The 22,323-nt window shown below is 33.6% G+C and overlaps 2 pseudogenes; both read right to left on the bottom strand.

Annotated features, from left to right (window-relative positions):
• Window positions 1-5,179: 5,179 nt before the first annotated feature.
• LOC118622405 lies at window positions 5,180-11,287 on the bottom strand (annotated as a pseudogene).
• A 2,786-nt stretch (window positions 11,288-14,073) lies between these two features.
• LOC118623142 lies at window positions 14,074-14,145 on the bottom strand (annotated as a pseudogene).
• Between the last annotated feature and the right edge of the window lie 8,178 nt (window positions 14,146-22,323).

A 22,323-nucleotide genomic window follows, 5' to 3' on the forward strand; every position in this document is an offset into this window, starting at 1 on the left:
TTATTATTGAAGTCTTTATTTTAATTTTAATGTGAAATACTGAGGCTCGTGCATAACCTTAGCCCTTCATGTTCTAGACCTCTTTTTCTCTATTGAAAGTATAAATTTTATTTTTAAGCCAAAATTTACTTCAGTAACTACTTATTCTTAATGTATATTTGGATATATTTGCCTGTGAGAGAATTTATCAATGACATGACTAATGATAGCCTTTTTGAGTTAATTTCTTAGAAATGCCTCTTTTTTCATATGTATTCTTCAATTCTGTTCTCTGGATCTGGGTTACATATGTTCTATTCCCTTCGATTTCCAAGAAAAATCTTGCTTTTCCAACCTTTTTCATTCAAAGACTTTTCCTTTATGAAGGTTTTGGCAAGCTTGACATAATGGCTTTTTTTCCCCAAATAACATAAATGTCATATCTTACTGACTATATTCTACGCTGAATCTGTTCTTTTGTTTCCAGTACTCATGTCAGTTTCTGACTTATATTACACACTGAAAGTATGTATCTGCTGAATAAACATATCAATGTTTCATATATTATATGATTCAGAAAACTGGATAATGATATAATGGAGGACAAAATAACATAAGGTACACTTGTTAATGGTTTTCATAATTTGCAGTGTAAACGAATTCATTTTATGGAAATTTATTTCTTCTCATTCATTTGCCTTTACAATAAATAGACTCAAATATCCAAGTAGCTACTCATTTAAAATATATTTTATTTACATATGAAGTGATCAAAATATTCTGTACAGAATGTGACTTATTTCAATAAATCTGACTTTCCTGGATGAGTGGCCATGTCCATTAAAGAATCAATTTTAACTTTATTAGAAGATTTTAGGAAAAACAATAATCAGACAATTCAGAGGTTAAGCATTTTTCACATGCAATATGTCATTTGAGGTTAACTAACCTTTAAGTTAATTAAGAGTAAAACAAATGGTTTGTGAAAGTATTAGATTTAGAATTATAGTTAACAGGGCAGAAAAAAATGTATGTCTACTTCATTTTATTTATTTTTTCTACAATTAAAAAAATAGTACTTATACCATAAAATAGTTAAAAATAGTATCTAAAATATTTATTTCCAACATCATGCCTTATAATTTCTATTATTATGGTATATATTTATCCAGGCTGTATAATTCATTAGATGTTTCTGTATTTAACTCTGAGTCAAATGCACTACTGGTATCATAATTTTCTATTAAAATATATTACTGGCATATGCAAATAATTTCAGCATTACTCTTAAGGTTTTTTATTATCTTCATTTATGTTTGTACCAAAATATAGTTACCTTATCCCTATTATTTGGTAATTAAGATCTCAATTATTTTATTAATGTAAATGATGTTCTGAAAAAAATTTATTGATGTGTATGACTCACAAATTATATAAATATTTGTGTGTATTATAATTCTGTATATATCCACCCAAACTTTCTATTTATTAAAACACATACTACATAGTCTGTAGTCCATAATATTGTGGTATATTTAACCTATTTGTATTTAGAACGCATTTCATTATTAATATGTTTTTTTCTTAGTAAATTAACTTTTTAGATATTTGTCAGTTTTATTGCATGTTTCAAAAACAATTGTTCTGTGCTTCCAACTCTTTATTTTGTTCTATTTATATATCCTTTATTCTTTTATCTATTTAATATTTTAAAATTAAATATTTGGGGTGACATTGGTTAACAAAATTATATAGGTTTCAAGTTTACAGTTCTATGATACATAATTTTTATATTGCAAATATCCTTGATCCTAATGTACATTTTCCTTTTAACTAACTAATTTATATTTTCATAGGGTACAACAGAATGACTAATGAAATTTAGCAGTAATTAATTTATTCCATTCTAACATTTAAAATGTGTCAGTCAGATTACTTGCCATTATATGCTGTCTTTAAAAAAATAATAAAGATTTATTGATTCTTATACCTATAAAATACATTGTTATTAGTAATTAGGATCATGTTCACACAGTTATCAGTAATTACATTATATTTTTGCTATGTTAATTAGACAAGATAAGTCATTTGAAGATTAGAATATGGATAAAATATTAAATAAGTAGCTACCATAGTTAAAATATTGTATTTATACACTATTATGATAAATAAAATTTAGAGCTCTGTAAATTTTTGACATATTTGTTTTTATTTATTTCAATATTTTAAACATTAAATTAGTTTTTGTAATTATTTAGCATCTATCCAAAAATGAAGATTCAATTTTTAAAAATGTCATTTCTACTGACACATTTAACTTAATAATATACTTTTTATAAAGAATTTACATTGTATAAAAAAGTATCAAAGCAATTTATTGCATCAAGGCAAGGAATTTATATTGAGTATGTCATTCCACAGAAAGAGTACAGATAGGCCCTGGCCAGTTTGGCTCAGCGGTTAGAGCGTCGGCCTGCGGTCCAGAGAAAGAGTACAGATAATACAGAAAATGTATACTTGTAGTGTTTTTAATTACTTTTGCAATAACTAATACTCATCTATGGTTAAACATACACAGACACACACACTTTGAAGGAGGAAAAAAGAAAAATAAATGAAAAATGTTAGCAGTGTCCATTAGGTACTCCGACCCTGAGAAAACCATTCTAATAGGTCGTTCTTCTGAATTTCCCAGACATCACATGTGGAGGAGAAAATGCATTGAGGTGAACCTGGTAATGTGCTAAATAATACATTGCCTATTTTTCTTTTGCTTTACTTAACTTTTTATTTTTTTTTGGTTATGATTCATTGTCAGAGCCTCCATTTTATTAAATTGTAGACAAATATAGTTTTATATGGAAGCGATTTAATATATCTAATTAGTCTTACATACAGCTCTATATGGAGAAATTTAATATAACTAGTCTTAGTGGACATTTAAAAATATTTTGTCAAATATCGCTGTGTTTCTCTTTTAAAGAATATTTTTTCAAATATTTACAAGTTTAAAAGTAAAATGAAATTTTACACTGCACAATCAATACATATTTTTTCAGTAGATATTACCAATTTTTTTTCTCCAAATATGTTAATATTTTAATTGCTATTAGGAATTAATAGTAGTGTTCATATTTTCATATCATCAACACAAAATATTTAATCTTTATCACTTTTTATTTGCCAAATAAGTAAAATGTAGGTTTTTGTTTTTGTTTTTTTTTCAAATTTTAATCAGGTAAGTATTAATTTGAATTTTTTAATTACGAATAAATTTTATAATTTATTTCATTTTTTCTTTATTGATTTTATAGAAAGAGGAAGGGAGAAAAAGAGAGAGAGAAACATTAATGAGAGAGAACATTGATTGGCCGCCTCCTGCATGCCGCTCACCAGGGATCTGGCCCACAACCTGGGCATGTGCCCTGACCAGGAATTGAACTGGTGACCTCTTGGTGCATGAGTCGACGCTCAACCACTGAAACACACTGGCCGGGCTGATAATCTTTTTAAACGAGTGAGTCATTTTGTTTACTTTTTGACCTATTTATATGTTTATAAAGTTATATGTAACTATATATAATTTTATATATTAACATATATTAACACAAATGTACATATTATATAGAATCTAGCAAAAAAAATGATTTTCACACTTAAATGAATCATCTAAAATTTCAGAATAAATGTATTTGTTATAATGATTGTCCCAGTTGATTTTATAAAAAAAATTATCGATGCTTTATCCACATATTTGACACCTCTTTTATTTCAGCATTTTTATTTTATTTTTTAAATTTATCTTTACTGTTGAAAGTATTACAGATGCCCTCCTCTACTTTGCCATTGACCCCTCTTCCCCACTGCCACTCACCCCAGGCATCATTGCACTGTTATCTATGTCCATGGGTTATGCATATATGTATATAGCTTCTTTGGTTAATCTCTTCCCACCCACCCCCACTTCCCTCTGAGATTTGTTGGTCTATTTCATGTTTCCATATCTCTGGATGTATTTTTGTTCATCAGTTTATTATGTACATTAGAATTCACATAAAAATTTGATCATGTGATACTTGTCTTTCTCTGGCTGGCTTATTTTGATAAGCATAATACTCTCGAAGCCTCTCCATCAACAAAATGAAAAGAGGTCTCACTGTATAGGAGAACATATTTGCCAGTGATATATCTGATAAGGGTTTAATTTCCAAAATATATAAAGTACCCATACAACTCAATAAAAGAAAGACAATCCAATTATAAAATGGGCAAAGAACCTCAATAGACACTTCTCCATGGGACATACAGATGGACAAGAAACATGAAAAAATGCTCAAAATCACTAATCATTAGAGAGTTGCAAATTAAAATGACTATGAGGTATCACCTCACACCTGCCAGAATGGCTGCCATCAACAAATCCACAAAGGACAAGTGTTAGTGAGAATGTGGAGAAAAGGGAACCCTAGCACACTGCAGTTGGAAATGCACACTGGAACAGCTGCTGTGGAAAACAAGATGGAGCTTACTCAAAAAATAAAAATGGAACTACCATTTGACCCAGTGATCCCACTTCTGGAAATATATCCTAAGAATTCTGAAAGAATATATTCACCCCTATGTTCATACCCATGCTATTTACAATAGCTAAGTTCTGGAAACAGCTCAAGTGCCATTAGTAGATGAGTGGATTAAAAACCTGTGGTACATTTACACAGTGGAATACTATGCAGCTGTATAAAAGAAGTCTCTCTTACCCTTTGAGACAGCATGGAGGAACCTGGACAACTCTTTTTTTGTTCAGATAGAGTGGGAGGGAGAGAGAGGAAGAGAGAGACAGAGAAACACCGATGTGAAAGGGACACATCGAGTGGCTGCCACTCACATGACCAACCAGGGCTGGGGACAAACTGCAACCGAGGCACATGCCCTTAGCGGGAACTGAACCCGGGTCTCTCTGGACCGCAGGCCGATGCTCTAACCACTGAGCCAAACTGGCCAGGGCTGGACACCTCTTTTTAAGACCTATTCTTTGAAGTATGTTTGAAATACTTGAATGTTTATACTTTACAGGAATTTATAACTTATTTGTACTATATATTTTTAAATTCAGAGTAAGTGACTGACAATAAATTTTGTTTTTTTTTGGTTCTCACATTTCATTCAAGAACTCATACAAAATGTGCCAGATAACTGAGCTTTAATCCTCGTTCTCCTCCTCTTCTTCATCCTGGTTTATCTGGAAGTAACGCAATCCTAACTCTCTTTGCTGTTAGTCACTACGTGCAACCAGTCATGTAGATTATTCTTCTTCAAATATTTTTTTTGGTGAGATATTTCAAATACCTTTTGGAACAAGGCACCTCAGACATTCCAGTGATCTTATTCTTGCTTCTTTCAGTGGTTACAACCCCTCCGCCGAGATTCCCAGCTTTTCTGTTCACTTTGATTCTCTCCTGAAGAAACTGCTCAAAATTGGCAGCATCCATGATTCCATCTTCTACAAGGGAAGGAGGGGGTTGCAGTCGAGGGTAATTTCAGAACCTGCTTCTTTTTGTTTGCCCCCTTCGCCACAAGCTTTTTCCACAGGAGCTGTGGCAACAGTGGAGGCAGAAAGGGCTGAATTTTGATTAAGGATAATCTTTTTATTTTATTTTTGTTACAGATGTTTCTCCTTTTTTACCCCATTGACACCCTCCTCCCCACCCCACCCCCATCCCTGGCTTTGTTGTCCATGTCCATTGGTTATGCAAACATGCATATAAGTTCTGTGGTTTATCTCTTCCCACTCTCCCCACCCCCTCTTCTGAGGGTTGTCAGTCTGTACCCTACTTCCATGTTTCTGGGTCTACCCTATTCCTCAGACTGTTATGTTCATTATATTTCATATATAAGTGAGATCATGTGGTATTTGTCTTTTTCTGCTTGGCTTGTTTCACCTAGGATAATACTTTCCAGGTCCCTCCATGTCATCTCAAAGGATAAGAGATCTTTCTTTCTTACAGCTGCATAGTACTCCATTGTGTATATGTACCACAGCTTTTTTATCCATTTGTCTGCTGATGGACACTTGGGCTGTTTCCAGATCGTAGCTATTGTAAATAGTGTTTAATGATAATTTTTGAATTCACAATTTAAAGTAATTTTCTTCACTCATTGATCAGTTGTACTGGGCTATTAATACTCTGTCTTTTTCCTTTTTAATTTATATCATGTAGGTTCATCTGGGTTTTGGAGTAAACCAAGTTATATAAACGTCAGGGAGACTTTTCAAAATAGTGTTAATTTACCTACCTGATAATGTAAGGGAGATAACATCACAGGAGCCACCTTATAGCCAATGCAAGTAAACACCTATATGTGACTATGTAACTGAAAAATGTAATGTACTGCTCCTTTGAAATGTTTCATTGCATGTTTGTTATTTTATTGCATAGTAGTGCACTTAAAAATTATGCTACTGATATTCTGCCGAGTATATATTTTACTCAGTTAAAAATAATATTCTTGACAGCTTAGTACTACTATGATTTGCAACAAAATGTATATGACACATTTACTATAACTCGAACTCTCAGGAATTTTACTACTGTTGCATTTAACGTTCCATGGAGGTGAACATTTATTCTGCAGGAAAGCTGGCAGCCATAATTAACAAAGCATGTTGTTAAAATTGACAGTAGTAACTTTATTTCAAGATGGCATTTTAACAGATTTCTCCCATTTGTAAATTGGACACAAAAGTTCCAGGAATAATATAGCCACACAAAACTAAGGATGAAATTGCTTATTATAACAGACATGGTAAGAATAATGTCATTCCTCAAATTTTAATAATACAATTTGATAGAATGGCTTGCAATAGAGTTGTAAAGGCGAAAGCAAGTAGTTCTATTGTTACTGTCAATGAGAATTTGGATATAAATAGCATTGCATTTTATGGTTTGTTTTTTTCTTAACAAATTAATTATTTTTGTCTCAGTCATTTACGGGTAAAAACATTACTATGGAGAAAAAGGCTAATAGCACTGAATATGGCAATGAGCTAGAACAACTGGAATTGGGACTCTCACAAATAGATGAAAATTTGGGAAAATTGTGCCATTTCTTTATAAAGAAACTTAAATATTCTTACTGTATGGTCCACAATTTTATCATTATATTTTTATCCAAAGAAGCAAAAATATATATATGTGTACCAAGACTGGAAAAAAATAATTATAGTTACTTTATTTATAATAGTCAACATTTAGAAACAACCTAGATAACCATCAGTTTTGTTGTGAATGCTGACATAAACTGTGACATACTTTTACAATAAAATGCTACTCAACCATAAACAAGAACAGTCTCATGCACACAATATGGATAAAAACGATGAAGAGAGAAAGAAGTAACACTGCACTGCCACAGCCGCTACCACCAGCCCTCTGATATCACATCACACTTTTAGCTTCAGAAAGTGTCTTTTACTTTCATTTAAAAAAATTAATCTTTCAATGATTTCACATTTACATTTAATTTATTTCTATTTACAATTATATTACAATAGACATTAATATTTGTGTATTTAATTTATTTAAAATTCTTATTTATCTTTATGTAGAATGTATTTATCACTGTATGCAATTTTTTACATGTGAAATTACACACAACTAAACAGCAAAAATCACTCCATGAATACCATAGCTGCAGCCCACACATATAGTGACTAGAAGATATAATATTTATGTCTAAATTTTACAAATTTTATGATTTAGCACCACATAAACAGCATACAATATCCTGGACAGATTGGTCACCTACATTGACTGATAGGAAAAAACAGAAACCAAAATATTGCCAAGCTTTCATTTAATTCTGTGGCTTATAAATGATGCATAGAATATTCTCAATTTATGAATTATATATACAATTCCATTTTAACATGATTAATTAATACTTAGCTTTAATGGTTCACATACATTTATTTATTCACTTATTTAACAAATATTTACTGAGAACCAACATTTGTATGTGTTTGTGTTTAGTTTTTGTTTTGATTTCCGTACTCTATAAAATCTATCCCTTAATCAGTTATAAGCAGTATGTGCAGTACTTTTGAGCAATTCATAAGAACATAGAAAACTCATATGTATTTAATGGTTTTTATTTTTTTTATTTTAAAGTTAATCCACAAAATAAAGTGTAGGAGGTTTTGTGCCTTGCAGTGGTGTGTGATGCAATTTGAACTGATATGTTACTTAAAAAAATAAGATATGTGTCATCATGGAGGTTAAAGAAAATGGTGTCAAGAAGTGACTAGTTAATAGTGGTAAAGCTTCATGCATTAAATCAGTGATTTTTTTTAGTAAACCATCTCTTCTCTTGGTCATGCTCTGTTCTTGTATGCCTTGGAGATGAGGGTGGGTCAAGCCAAGTCCCTGCCTTCACAGAAGTCATATTCTCTTTAAGAAAGAAGAAACATAGAGAAATGAGCTCACACATACCATGTAAAATGGTGATAAGTACTGTGAAGACAATGTAGAGGTGAGTTAGTGTGTCTTAAAGGAGCTTGCTGTTCTGGATAGGGTGTATGGGGACGGCTTTACTCCCAAGGTTTATTTTGGGAGAATCTTAATGAGCATAAGGGAGGAAATCATGTTGATAACCACAGGAAAAAATTTTAAGATAGAGCAAATAACAAACGCAAAGTTTCTGAGTCTGGAGAGGGCTTCTAGAATCTCAAAGAAACCACTAAATACATAGTTAAGAAAATTAGAGATTTTTCAATAATAAGATGATAAAAATAATGAATACAAGATTATAAAGGACTCCAAAAGCCTTGCTAAGGGTTATTGATTATATTCTGAGTAAGTTGGAAAACCAAACAAAGATTTAGGCAGAAGAGACCAAAGTATGACTGATTTTTTTTTTTTTTTTTTTTAAGCATGAGCGCTTGGCCGGTTCAATTCTTCCTCAGGGCACATGCCTGGTTGCAGGCTCGATCCTCAGTAGGCGATCCTCAGTAGGCGCCGTGCATGAGGCAGCCAGTCAATGTTCTCACATTAATGTTTCCACCTCTCTTTCCCTTTCTCTCTCTCTAAAATGAAAAGAAATAAAAGAGCATTTGGTTGCCAAATTGGGAGTAGACTGTAGTAAGCTGAGGAAGGGGGTAAATATCCCATTTATGAAGGTTTATCTCTTTGTCTGAGGTGTTTTGCATTAGACTTTGGCTATGGAGATGGTAAGAAATGTTTGGACTCTGAATTTATTTCAAGGTAGTACTCCATGATTTACTGAATCTAGTACATACTGAAGGATGGTATATACTAGATTTATTCAGAGTAGATGGCAAAACCAGTCTCTAAAATACTGACAAAAGTTGATTAGAAACAGTTTTAGTTTCAAAACAATATTCATTTAAAAATACATTTTACTGTTTTTTAAATCTTGTCCAACAAAAAATTATAATTTGTTTATAAGAATCCACATTGATTAATATTTTCTTAGTTATATAAATCACAGATTAATGTAGAGGGTTCATTAGAGTTCTCACAATCAATGAGAGTTTTCTTCAAATTTAAATAATGCCAACTCACTGAACTGATAGCATTTTAACTTAAAGCAAATATCTATAATATTTTACTTTTTTAGACTCCTCAAAATTAAATCAATTTTATTAATGGTTAGAAAGATAAGTAAAGGCATGCCACATACTATCCAGTTGATCCTAAAGATTTTGGACACTTTAGACTGAACCACAATAAAGCCTGAAGGACAAACCACTACAGACTCAGATGAACTTGAAAAATGATTTTAACAAGATTGAAAATTCAAGGAAAATTGAAAAAGAAGTGTGATAAAAATGTAACGAAAAATTTTAAAAGAGCAACTTTCTTTCCAAAAATAAACTTTCTTCATTAAAAAATGGAAACATAGATTTTTAAAAAATGTAAAATTAAATTCATAATGTGTTAGTTAAGCACACTAACAGTGTAATCTGTGTTGTACCCCCTAAATAAACTATCATTCTTAGCCTTTCTTAATAGAAACTACCATTTCCTAACTATAAGAAATATTCCCTTGTATTTTATGCTCATGAGTATCTGAAAAATATTATATTCAACATTAGATTCATTTATTTATGCATTTGTCTTCTAATTACTGAGTGTAGTCTATGTCAAGTCTCATCCTCTCTTCTGGGGATACAGTGTGTGTGTGTGTGTGTGTGTGTGTGTGTGTTGCCTTTGTGCACACATGCGTATCTACATACATACATCCTCATCCAGCTCAAAGTTATTGTCTAATAGTCAGTTCAGTCAACTCCTACAAAATATAAAAGAAGATACAACACTGACAATAATAAATGCATGTATGTGTAAGCTGTCCTTTCAAGTTGATCTCTATGAGTTAGTTAAAGAGTTGTTGTAACTAATAAAACTCAAATTCTCAATGATTTTACAAAATAAATATTTACTTATCCTAGAATATGATTGGCGGTAGGGTGAGAGGGGTAGATACAGGCTAATAGAAATTTTGTCATCTTAAAGTAAGGGCTGCCCACATCTCCTTTGCTATGACTGGCTGCCAACTGGAAAGAAAGGTTTTTAGTGGTCATTCCTGAAATTGTTGGCCAAGTTTTGCCTCCAGTCATTGGCTATGGCCCTATTACATCACCGCCTTTAATTTCAAGGAGATTGAGAAATGGAGTCTAGCTCTGAGTTCAGAAGGAAAGTGATACAAACGTAGTCAACAGTAACTGGCTTTCGTGATATTTGAATGTGCATGCCTTTAATGGTTATTCATAATTTGGCTTTAAGACTTTGTATATACATAAATTCACATTAAAAGGAAGGAATTATGTCTCTGAATCAAATTAAAAATTAAATCACCTTTGATAATAAACTAGTAATGAAATAATAAAAAAAATTTACAGTCTCTAAACAATGTAAAAAAAAATACAACCTACTGTGTTTGCATGACTGAATTGTCTCCTTTAGAATAGTCTGAAGTCCATGAATATCTTCCTAAGGGAAAAAACAAACCTATGTAATCACTTACCCTGAAATGTATTCTCATTTTTATGGTGTATGGGTTTAAAATTTTTGTTCTACAAATTGTGTGACACAACCGACTTACGTTATAGGTAAGAAAGTGATCGTTTAAGTGACGTTTAAGTGATAGGCCAGCGACAGAGTGGCAGAGGGAAGCGGACAAAGGCTGTCTCTGTAGCCCTTTAATCTTGTTCTTCCCGCTACTTCACATTATCTCACAATGTGACTGTTACCTGCTCTGAGCGGTGGTTAATGCCAAAAAGATATACCATGTTGTACATTTTTACTGCAGCAGGTGAAATGTAAAAGATCAGTGAGTGTCAAAGTAAAGTTTTTTACAGCATAAATATGTTTTCACAATTATTTTTAATCACTCATTTAAAAATATTTCTGCCAGAAACTGATTATAACAGGTATGGCTGCTATACACAGCCGTCTTTAACACACTCACACATTGAACTCACGTATTCAACATTTTATACTCACTCATACACATTGTTTGGGTGAATGAAATGTTAGTGTATTAAGTGAAATTAAAAATATATATATAATTGGCTGTTATAGTTAGTTTGTATCAGAATTTATTGATGTTGAATGGTACTTAATGTGTCATTAATGTCCTTCCTTAACCTTAACTTAAAAAATATAATTGCCTTCTCAGACTCTATTTAATGAAGCACTGTCTGTTATAGTCATTTAGAGGATTAAGTCTGTAAATCATCCTAAAGTGCAACAAATGGACATCTGTTGTTGGCAGAGAGGAGAGGTAGCTGATCTCTAGTTTCTTACATTTGAAATATTTCTGAGATTAAAAGATAGTATCAAAAGACTGTATATTTATTTCCTATTCATATAGACTGACAGACTTTTAATAAATCAACATGCAGTAGTTAAACATTTTATCTGCGTGGAAGATCCTGGGGATACAATGGTTAATAAGAACGATATTTAGCCTCCTGAGAGCTCAGAGCTCAGAAGACAAATATGATTCTAATTTCAAGTGCAGTGTTCCGTCGGAGGCATGCACGTCATGCTATGGAGGAAGAAGGCAGTAAGAAACTGCCTGATAAACTGGGATTTTCACAGGACAAGACACTTAAACAAGGCCTTGAAGACCAGACATTCAGCATAAGAAAAAAGAGGAGCTGACACTCAGAGCAAAAGGAGTTACACAAAAAAGGGAGCAAAAAGACAGAAAATCGAATGCTCTTTGCTCAAAAACAGATAGACTATCTGATGGTAATGTCAGATTATAGAAAAGCATGGAAGATATGTACCAGGTTTTGCAGCCCAGAACCATTCAATGCACAAACCCCTTTGGCTTATATTCCTTTGTGAAAAATGTGGTCACAGTTGGCCACGCTTAACCAAGGCTTGTTGTATGAACATATGACCTGTGGACCTGCTGAGGGCCCCTTGCTTAGAAGGACCTGGTGTTTGTTTTAGTTCTTGCCCTTGCCAACTTGACATTTTTAATAATTTTGACAAAGGACCCTGCAATTTAATTATTTAGTGGGCCTTGCAAATCATGTGGCTGGTTATGCATCTAAAAGCGAAGGAAAATAAGCAACATAGTCTAGCCATGTGCCTTTAAGAAAGGTGTACTTACTTTCAGTGAATATTGAGCAGTCCTCGCCAAGGCACACATGCTTTTTCATACAAAAAAGCAGTTGTAAACCCTAGTTCATCAGTGAGAGATTATGTGACATGCTTTTCATAATGAGCTTGTTTCTCTTACTCGAAGCCCATTGATTTGCTTTTCCTTTTTAAAATTGAATTTCTATAACTTTTTCCATGGAAATATAGGTAGTACTTGAAAACATTGTCATAGAAAAGTAATGAATTTTTTGTTTATTTTTCTTTTGTGTTTGTTGTTATGGTTTCCCTTCCCTTGAGAAAACTGTACAAAAGTGATACACAAAACAACAATTACAGTAAATTTACCCACCTAGAAACGGTTATTGTGTGAGTTACATTGTTAGACAGTTTTCCCATGTGTGAATGAGTTAAAAATTAACTTTTGTTTGATGAGTTAACTAATTCCAGCACACAATAAAAATAAGAAAATGGAGCTTATCTTAAGAAATAAATTAGAAAAGAGAACCGTTACTCTGTGTTTACATGAGAGAATATTGAAAAGAGATTATCCGTAATCAACATGATGAGCTAATCAAGAGGTTTAACTGAAAGCCAAATCCTCAAGTAAACATGTTGACAACAACAACAAGAAAAAGTAAAAGGAAGAATAAAAATGTAATTAAAAAGCCCAAACAAAAATATAAACAGGAGGCTCTAGTTACAGAGTACCTGTACTTGTTGCTGAATGTGAGAGCTGTTCTAGTTAAAGTAGCCTAAGTGAGGCAGCATCCTATGTGAGGGGATTCAAGAACAGACTTAGGAACTGAAATAGAAGGCCAGAACAGGAAAAGCAAAAGGAGGAAGACAGAAGAAGATATTTTAGGAGAAAAAGAATGAAAGAGAATGCCTCTAGGTATTCTTAGCTTCCCAAACATTTTCATGAAGATGCCCTCCCTAGACCATCTGGTGTGGCTCAGTGGAATGAGATTTGTCCCATGGACTGAGAGGTCCCGGTTCAATTCCTGGTCAGGGCACCTGCCCAGGTTGTGGGTTCAATCCCCAGTTCGGGGTGTGCAGGAGGTAGGAGATTGATATATCTCTCTCACATAGATGTTTCTATCTCTCTCTCGCCCTTCCCCTCTCTTTAAAAAAATCAATAGAAACATATTAAAAAAAGAAAAAAGATGCCATGCCTAGTCAACAAATCTCTTTTGCCATGGAATAATTTTTCTGTGGGCATAACATACTACACTTGTACCTAGCTGCCATCTAAGGAGAACAACACAGGTATATATGCACACACATACATAGTACATATAGATGTAATATACCACACGGATAAAACCCTTGGCCTAGATGAAGATCATTTACTTTGATTATTGATAGATTACTGAAAGAAAGCAAGTGCTACCAAAAAAAATAAAAATAAAATTGTATTCATTGTTTTTTTTCCTTCAAAATTTGCAGTCTTTTTCTTTAAGTACCTGCATTATAAATTTAAAAAACAAAACAAAACACAAACTATAGAAATGACCCCTGAAAGTATGTTATTCACAGTAGCGAACACATGGAAACAACTGAAGTGTCCTTCAATAGAGGATTGGATAATGATAGGTTACATGTACACAAGGGAAAACTACTCAGCCATAACGAAAGATTAAATACTGCTATTTACAACAACATAAATGGATCTTGAGAATATTATGCTAAGCAAAATATAAGTCAGACATAAAAAGTTAAGAACCATATGATTGTATTCATATATGGGATATAAAACTGAAAGCAACACATGAACGAATAGGAAAAGCAAATAAAGGAAAACTCATAGACACAGACAACAGTACGTGGGTTACCAGAGGGAAGGTGGGCAGGGGAGGTTAAAGAGAGTCACATACATGGTGACTGACGAAGATCTGACTCTGGGTGGTGTACACGACAATGCAATGTACAGGTGATTATGAGCATTGTACATTTGAAACCTGCATAATCTTATTAAACAATGTAACCCCAATACATTTAATTGAATAATGCTCATTCATTATAGGTCTTAGAAATATTCTGCTAAAATTCTTCATTTTATTAAAACAAATATACGTCCAGCCCTGGCTGATTCGGCTCAGTGGTTGGAGCATCAGCCTGCAGACCAGAGAGTCCTGGGTTCAGTTCCCCCTAGGGGCACGTGCCAAAACAAAACAAAAAAAACATATGTCCAAAATTTTATATACTGAAGATCATATTCAACTTTACACAGCTGTTTAGGGAATTGACCTAGTACCGAGCTAAGGAGTTCCTGATTTCTTTCTCTAAATTCAGGTCACTGTCCTGGAATGGAGATAAGGTCAGTTATGCAGACAGGTTTTAGATTATTTATGGCCAAGATGGGAAAGAGTTTAAATGTTTTGTAGGCATGTGATGAAGGAATGAAAGAGTTTTGAATAGCAGTGTTTTTATATTTCTGTAACAAAAACATGTCTGACTTTTTATTGTGAAAGAATATAGTGTGCAAGTAAGAGAGGAGTTGGAGGCTAGTCAATAGTCCAGGGGACAGATGACTGTGGTGAAGTCTAGCTGTAGAGTCCTTGAGGTTTAACTGGGCCAGAGCTATATTTGAAGAATAAATCCAAAAGGATTTGTGGAGAGATTAAATACCAAATAAAGGGAAAGAAGGGTCAGGTATGAATTCTAGGTTTTGAACTGAAAACTGACTGATGGTTCCATTTAGTCAATGAGGGTGATATTGGGGATCAGGAAAAAAAAAAAAAGAAAAGGAAAAGAAAACAGAAAAACATAGCAGCTCATTCTGAGATGCTTATTATACTTTTATATTAACCTTTCTATATGTTTAATGATGTTTATAATAAATTCGTGGGAAAAAGTATTCTGTTTTGAAAATACAATATAATCATAGTTAAATGAGTCCAAGATTTCAATTACATAAAATGTAGTATTCATACAATGTATCTGGCTTAAGTCTGCTGATAAAGGTGAAATTCAATGAATGGCATTATATCTGCATTCACTCTTTAATGGGGCATGTAATTGAAAATTGACATTCTTCAATGGTTTAAGGCACATGTGGGGCATCTAAGTCAAGTTGTGGAGTAGAGAGGTAATATATGAATCTAGAATGCTGGAATGAAGGGGAGAAATCAAGGTGTGGCAAGAGATATAAGCCCAGGTTTTGTTACTACAGGTCTTGGCTCTGCCCTCTGGAAATTCCTTCATCTTGCATCATGCTCCACAGCAAAGTCTGAAAAACTGACTAAAAATAAAACAATTAACCCAGCCAGTGTGGCTCAGTGGATTGAGTGTCATCCCATGGACTGAGAGGTTCCGGTATGACTCTCAATTAGGGCATATGCCCAGATTTTGGGCTCGATTCCCAGGAGGGGGCATGCAGGAGGCAGAGATTGATGGTTCTCTCACATAGATGTTTCTCTCTCTCTAAATAAATCAATAAAATATATTTAAAAAATAAATAAGTAAAATAAAACAATTAGAGGATATGTCCTTCGGGGAATCTGAGAGGCTCTCTCAACATGATTCTTGTCTGTGAAAATTTAGGGACCAAAAGCCTTCTTATAACTTGAATAATTTTATTTTCTTGTGATCTGGCTGTAAGTACTTTTAAAAATATAGCTTCCACAACATTTTTAGTTTTGAAAGTTAAATTTCAGTCAGTTCCATGTGCCAAGGGCCACATCCTCAATTACCTTCAGGACATGTTTCCCTTAAGACTACATTGTAGATCCTTTGAGCAAATTGGGCTGCTTGAGACCACATTTTTTTTTTTTTTTGGATCTTTTTATCCAGCTTAAAGGGCTATTTGATTAACAATTTCTTTCAGTATGGCAACTAAAGGTACTAGAGCAACACACCTAATTATGGCTTTTTTTCTACAATAACATATTTTATTTGATGAAAACAATTTTATTTTTGAAACCTGTTAGTTATGGGTTTCTATATTTGCTCAAAGTTCTGTTTGCAAATTGGCAAATACTTTTATGAACTTATCTCTCTGACAGTAAATTATGAAATACAGCTACTATCAACCAGCTCATTATCTCAACATTTGCCTCAAGACCTTCAAGCCCTACATTGAAAACACATTAGGAGTAATTTCTGCCTTTTGGAATATTATAAGCAAATTTCACCCAATATTTTGGCACCAAAGAAAATAAATTTCCAATTTTTCTACCTCTGGTATCACTTTCCTCACTTTAAACATTGGGTCCAAAATCCACAGCCATGTAGCCGAGGTTGTTTTTACCAGCATCAGTCCTATTTCCATTGCCAATTTTCATATTAGCTTTTACTACTTAAGAAAAGAGAAGCAAAAAAGAAAAGCTTCTAGCTTCTAGTAATAGATATTTATTTGTCTCATGGCTTTTCAGTTGAGCGCAGGAGTCTGCTCCCAAGTGCTCCCCTGGGGCCAAGGCTGAAGGACAAGAGCTCCTCAGCCACAGCTCTTCTAGAGGTGGCAGGTGTGCGAGATGACACACATGAGCACACAAGAACATTAAACGAACGGTTAATATCACATATGCTAACATCCCATTGGCCAAAGCAGTAACCTGGCTGAACCCAAGCTCAACTAGTAGTAAATGCATTCCTATCACGGAGTCCAGGGAGACCCAGTTATTACTTCAATAGTAATGTGCCTTACTTAGTCTGTTCAGGCTGCTGGAAGAGAAAGCCATAAACTAGGTGGCTTATCAACAAAAGACATTTATTTCTCACAGTTTTGAAGGCTGGGAATTCTGGATTAAGGCACCAGTAGATTCAGTGTCTAGTGAGAACTCGTTTTCTAGCAACTATCTTTTTGCATCTCCTCTCACAGTGAATAGGATGAGGGAGTTTTCCAGGTTTCTTTTATACAGGCACTGATCCCTTTTTTGTGGGGTCTATGCTCATAACCTAATTACCTATCAAAGGCTCCTTCCCCCAGTACCATCACATTAGGGTTAAGGGATTCAGCATAATTTGGGTGGACACAGATATTCTGCCTATAGCATAACGTAATCTTAACACAGTGCTACTGAAACAAAGTTGAATAAAATGTCTTCAATGACATTTTTCAAGAGTGCAAACCAATAAAGTCAACACAAAACAAGTCTAGGTATATACTAATAAATTGTCAGCAATTTGAAGTGTCATCCATTTATAGACAATTCTTATTAGCTGGAATTGTAAGAGAAAAGAATTGTTCATTTCTACCATCATATAATGGTATGAAACAGCAAATACTATTTATAGGCAAGGAGCTTCTTGTTGGTTTTATTTGTAATATTTTCTTTTTAGCCTTACATGTAGCAACATGAACGTATTTCATAATATTTGACTATAACATAATTAAGCTTTTAAAAAATATTGTTTTTTTTTTTTTTTTTATTCACTCTTATTGTTAGGGAGGTACTGGGACTTCTTCCAGCAAAATAAGACAAAACAAGAGACCTGTGAACTGGTGGGTGAAAACAGAAGACCAAATGCATGCTTAGAATCATGGGGAAGGAAAGCTCCAAAGTGCACCTGTGCAAATAATTCAGTGTCAAATAAACCCTGACAGGAGAGGCAAACAGACTGCTCTCAAGGAATATCTCCACGGGGGAAAAAGTATGATAGAGCCTTCAGTGTGTTAATTTTGAGAGAAATTATTGGTTTGGTCAGCTATTTTATACTCTCTTAACAATGTATTATTTATATCTAGAAATCTTGCCTAATTTCCCTTTTATTCATTCTTTACCGGAATTTTACCGTGGGATATATAACTGATTTTTTTTTTCTGTTAACTTTGATGTAATACACCCTTCTTTTCTGAAGACTCAATTTTGCCTATAGATCAGGTAAATAATCTTTAAACAGAAATTTTCTATTTCTCATTCCATTTTGTATTCTCTTTTATAGATTATCTATTATCATGGTATGATACATAGATGTACTGGCATGCAGCTTGCTTTTCTCACAATGATTTTCTTTAAGACTGGAGTTTAGATTAAAAGTTCATATTGGACACCAAGATAAAATAGACACAATATTTCAAAGATAGTTGCCAAATAACCATATACTGATTTTCAGATAATATTGACTGCACTCTGTGTCTTTGATCTTGAACACCCTCATATACTCTGGGAATACTAAAGTTTTGAGAGAATGTGTAAGGTCATTTTGTGAGGATGGTATTTTAGGAGAAATCTTTGCTGTTCCTTCTACCTCCCATCATGGAACTCTAGAGCTAGCCTATTCACCTCAAATAGTGAAGACCAGGGCTTCCACAGGGTCCTAAAAAAGCTGAGTAGGTCACAAACACTGGTTGAGTTTAAGTTGGTCTAGAACCTGACTTTACCCTAAAAAGCATTGAGGACAAAAGTATTTCTGACAGTTTTGGTGCCAGAGCTGGGAACCATCATTGCTATGGGATTTGCTGACATTCTCATAGATTATTGGGCAGGGGTATGCATGCATTTCCAGAAGTTGAAATGTGGTCCCCATGAGAAAGAGAATCAACAGGGATGCAGGACCACACAGATGGGTATAAAGAACCCAGTAGCAAGAAAGTGGCAGTGAGTGAGCTGCGACTAAAGAAGAGAACCAGCTGACCCCCTGGAATACAGAGGAATCTGCCACCGTGAAGTTCCCTTACACCAGACTGGTAGGAAATGTTCAAATAGTCTCAAAATTGTGTCCCAGGAGACAGAGTCATATTTCAACTACTGTGAGGCCTATAGAGAATGAAGTTTAGGAAGTCTTAACTATGATACTGCGGTACCTCTCTTTCCACAGGCTCAATGGAACACCTGGTAAGAGACAGCAGTAAGGGGAGAAGCCAATAGGGAATTATAGGAGCAAGAATGCCCTTTCCCACTGTAGGTGCCCAGCCTAAAGCTGCCTCAGCTGTGAGAGGGGTATACACTTGTCACTTAATCAACTCAGAATATTGATTCATATATTGATCTGACATTTTAATGATCAAATTGAATCTATGTTTAATACTGTTATCAACAGAATGTCTGCTTCTTGAGATAAAGTAGACAACCTATAGGAATTGCCAGAATTTTTATCTGGATAAGACTTTTTTTGGGGGGGTATACAGGAACAATGAATTTACTTTATTTAATAAACTAAAGGGATGTTGAGAAGTCAATGTAGTGTGCTTTAAATACATTATAAGTCCCGCTTCTTCGATATATTCTTTCATCTGTGTTAGAATTTATTCTGGGTGGTATAATATTTCTTATATTTGATCAATCAGTCTACCTTGTAGAAATAGGGGTTTGGTGAATGAATGATTTGTAACTTTGTGATATGCATTTTCACAACCTGCCCAGCCTACTAGCAAAGTGCATGTGGATAGACAGGTTTGACTGGAAGGCAGGAAAACCACCTTGATTGCCTTTTGTGTGCTTTGTTTGCATGTGAATAGATAAGGTTTGCATGACAGAAGGTTGGAAGACCACCCTGTGAGGATAATAGGTCATGGATGCCCAGGCATGGCTGGGTTATTTTTTAGCTTTGATGTCTCTTTCAGCCTTAAAAATTGAGAGACAAGGCTTGGCTGTATGGTATGAGAGGCACTATCTCAAGAAAATAATTTACCTAAATCCACATATTACTTGGGGAACCACTCTACAAATAAATTGGGCTGCATCCAGAGATCTGGAGCATTTTGTACCCTTGCTATGCTCCCCCTCACTCCTACCAGCGTGTGATTGTAATTCAGTGTGTTCCACTGAACCCCTGCAGGCAGAGAGAGTTGGCACTACCTATCTATTATCTATCTATCTATCTATCTATCTATCTATCTATCTATCTATCTATCTATCTATCTATCATCTATCTATCTATCTATCTATCTATCATCTATCATCATCTATCTATCATCTCTACCTATTTATTATCTATCTATCTATATATATTGTTCTATCATCTATTTATCTATCATCTTCCTATCATTATTATCTCTCTATATATATTTTTACGCAGCCATCTAACAAAAATTGCCATGGTTAAAATAAATAAAATTTATAGCAAATTATAGCATAAAAAATTAAGATTTGAAAAGACCTAAGGTTCTGCTCAATCATTCTTCTTAAGTTTTTACATGCTTTCTCCATTTTCTGAGCTGATAACTGACCTGACTTTAAAAATTTATAATAAAGGAGCAGCCTACTTTTGAAGATAGTTAAGCCAAAGGTATAATAGGGTCTTCCCAATATTCAACTTAATTGGTCTCCACATATTTTAGCATTTTATTTTTTAGCCATATACTTCCGGTTTTTCCTCTGGGCAGTGTATCCAATTATTGGACATAAAAAATTTTAATCAGCTGAGATCAGCTGTCTTGTCCTTGTACTATTTCTTTGCAAATCTCTTAATCCTGATTTTCTCATAGTCATGGTTTCACACTCCATAGGACATATTATCTATGTCTATCTTCAATTATCACAAATATAAATGATTCAGTACTTCAGAGATAATTTTGGATAATCTATTTAAACACATACATCTATTATTATTAACTAATTTTACTTTTATTCTGTCAATCAGTGGAAAACATAGCTCACATTGACTTCATCAACTTCTGGGACATCAAGTCTTTTTCAAATAAGCTATTAATCCAAGTTCAAGCCATGTTATACATATAAATTAATGTAGTGCTTTTAATGTTCATTTAAAAATGCTATCAATTGAGCTTGCTAGATTTAGCCCATCATTCTAATATTATGAAGCAGTTTTAAATTCCAGTGCTTTTATTTAACTCATTAGGCACCCTTCAACTTTACAGCAACCAGAGTTTTGAAAACAGTATCTCACATTTGAATTTAATAAAATTATAAATGACATGAGGCTACCCATAAAATAAAACATGAGACCTCACTTAACTTCCATCTTAATAGTTTTACAGCATTTTTATATAAATGGCTGTAGTCTACTATACATTTTGAATATTTTCACAAGAATATCAAAAGAGATTTTTAGTAGTTTGTTAAGGACATCAATTTTGTTCTTTTAATGTCAAATTTAATAAAATTTTCATCAGTTATCTTTCTTCATAGCAGAATTGGACAGTATTTGATTAGTTAACACTCTTTTGGTTGCAATAGACAAAAACCAATTTCCCAGGAGTGTAGGACAAAGAGAAATTTATTGGATTTTAAATTTCTTCTTTTTTTTAACATTTTAGTCTTTCTTTATACTTCTAGTCTGAACCACTGTCATTTATTGGCTTGACTAGTAAAATAGCTTTCTAACTAGTTTCCTTTCCCCCATTCCATTCAGTGACAACTGAGAGCTTTGTAAAACAAAAAGCATATCATTGAACTCTCCTAAAAGAAATGTCCCCAAATGGCCTTTGATTGCCCATAACATAAAGTGCAACATGATTTCAAAAATGCTGATTCCTTGAACATATATTCTACTCTTATCTCTCTGCCTTTCTACACCCTCCACCTAATAGCACTACTCTGATCACAAATATGTTTCTTTTCAATGCAGCTCTTCTAAGTATACTGTCATTTAATATCGGCACCCCCTAGCTGGTTTCTAGAAACAAAACAAGGAAATTTTTCTTAACTAGCTTTCTTCTACAAATTCCATGCTTCTTATTTTAGGATTTATTCAAAGATCTCATCAAATAAATATTAAGCTCTTTTATTACAGCCCCCTGGTTACTGCTTCTTTATCTTATTTAAGAATAGAGTACAAACAAGTGTTGGAAAAATTATATAATGTA

Source organism: Molossus molossus, unplaced genomic scaffold, assembly GCF_014108415.1.
Source record: "Molossus molossus isolate mMolMol1 unplaced genomic scaffold, mMolMol1.p scaffold_m16_p_9, whole genome shotgun sequence".
Lineage (NCBI taxonomy): Eukaryota > Metazoa > Chordata > Mammalia > Chiroptera > Molossidae > Molossus > Molossus molossus.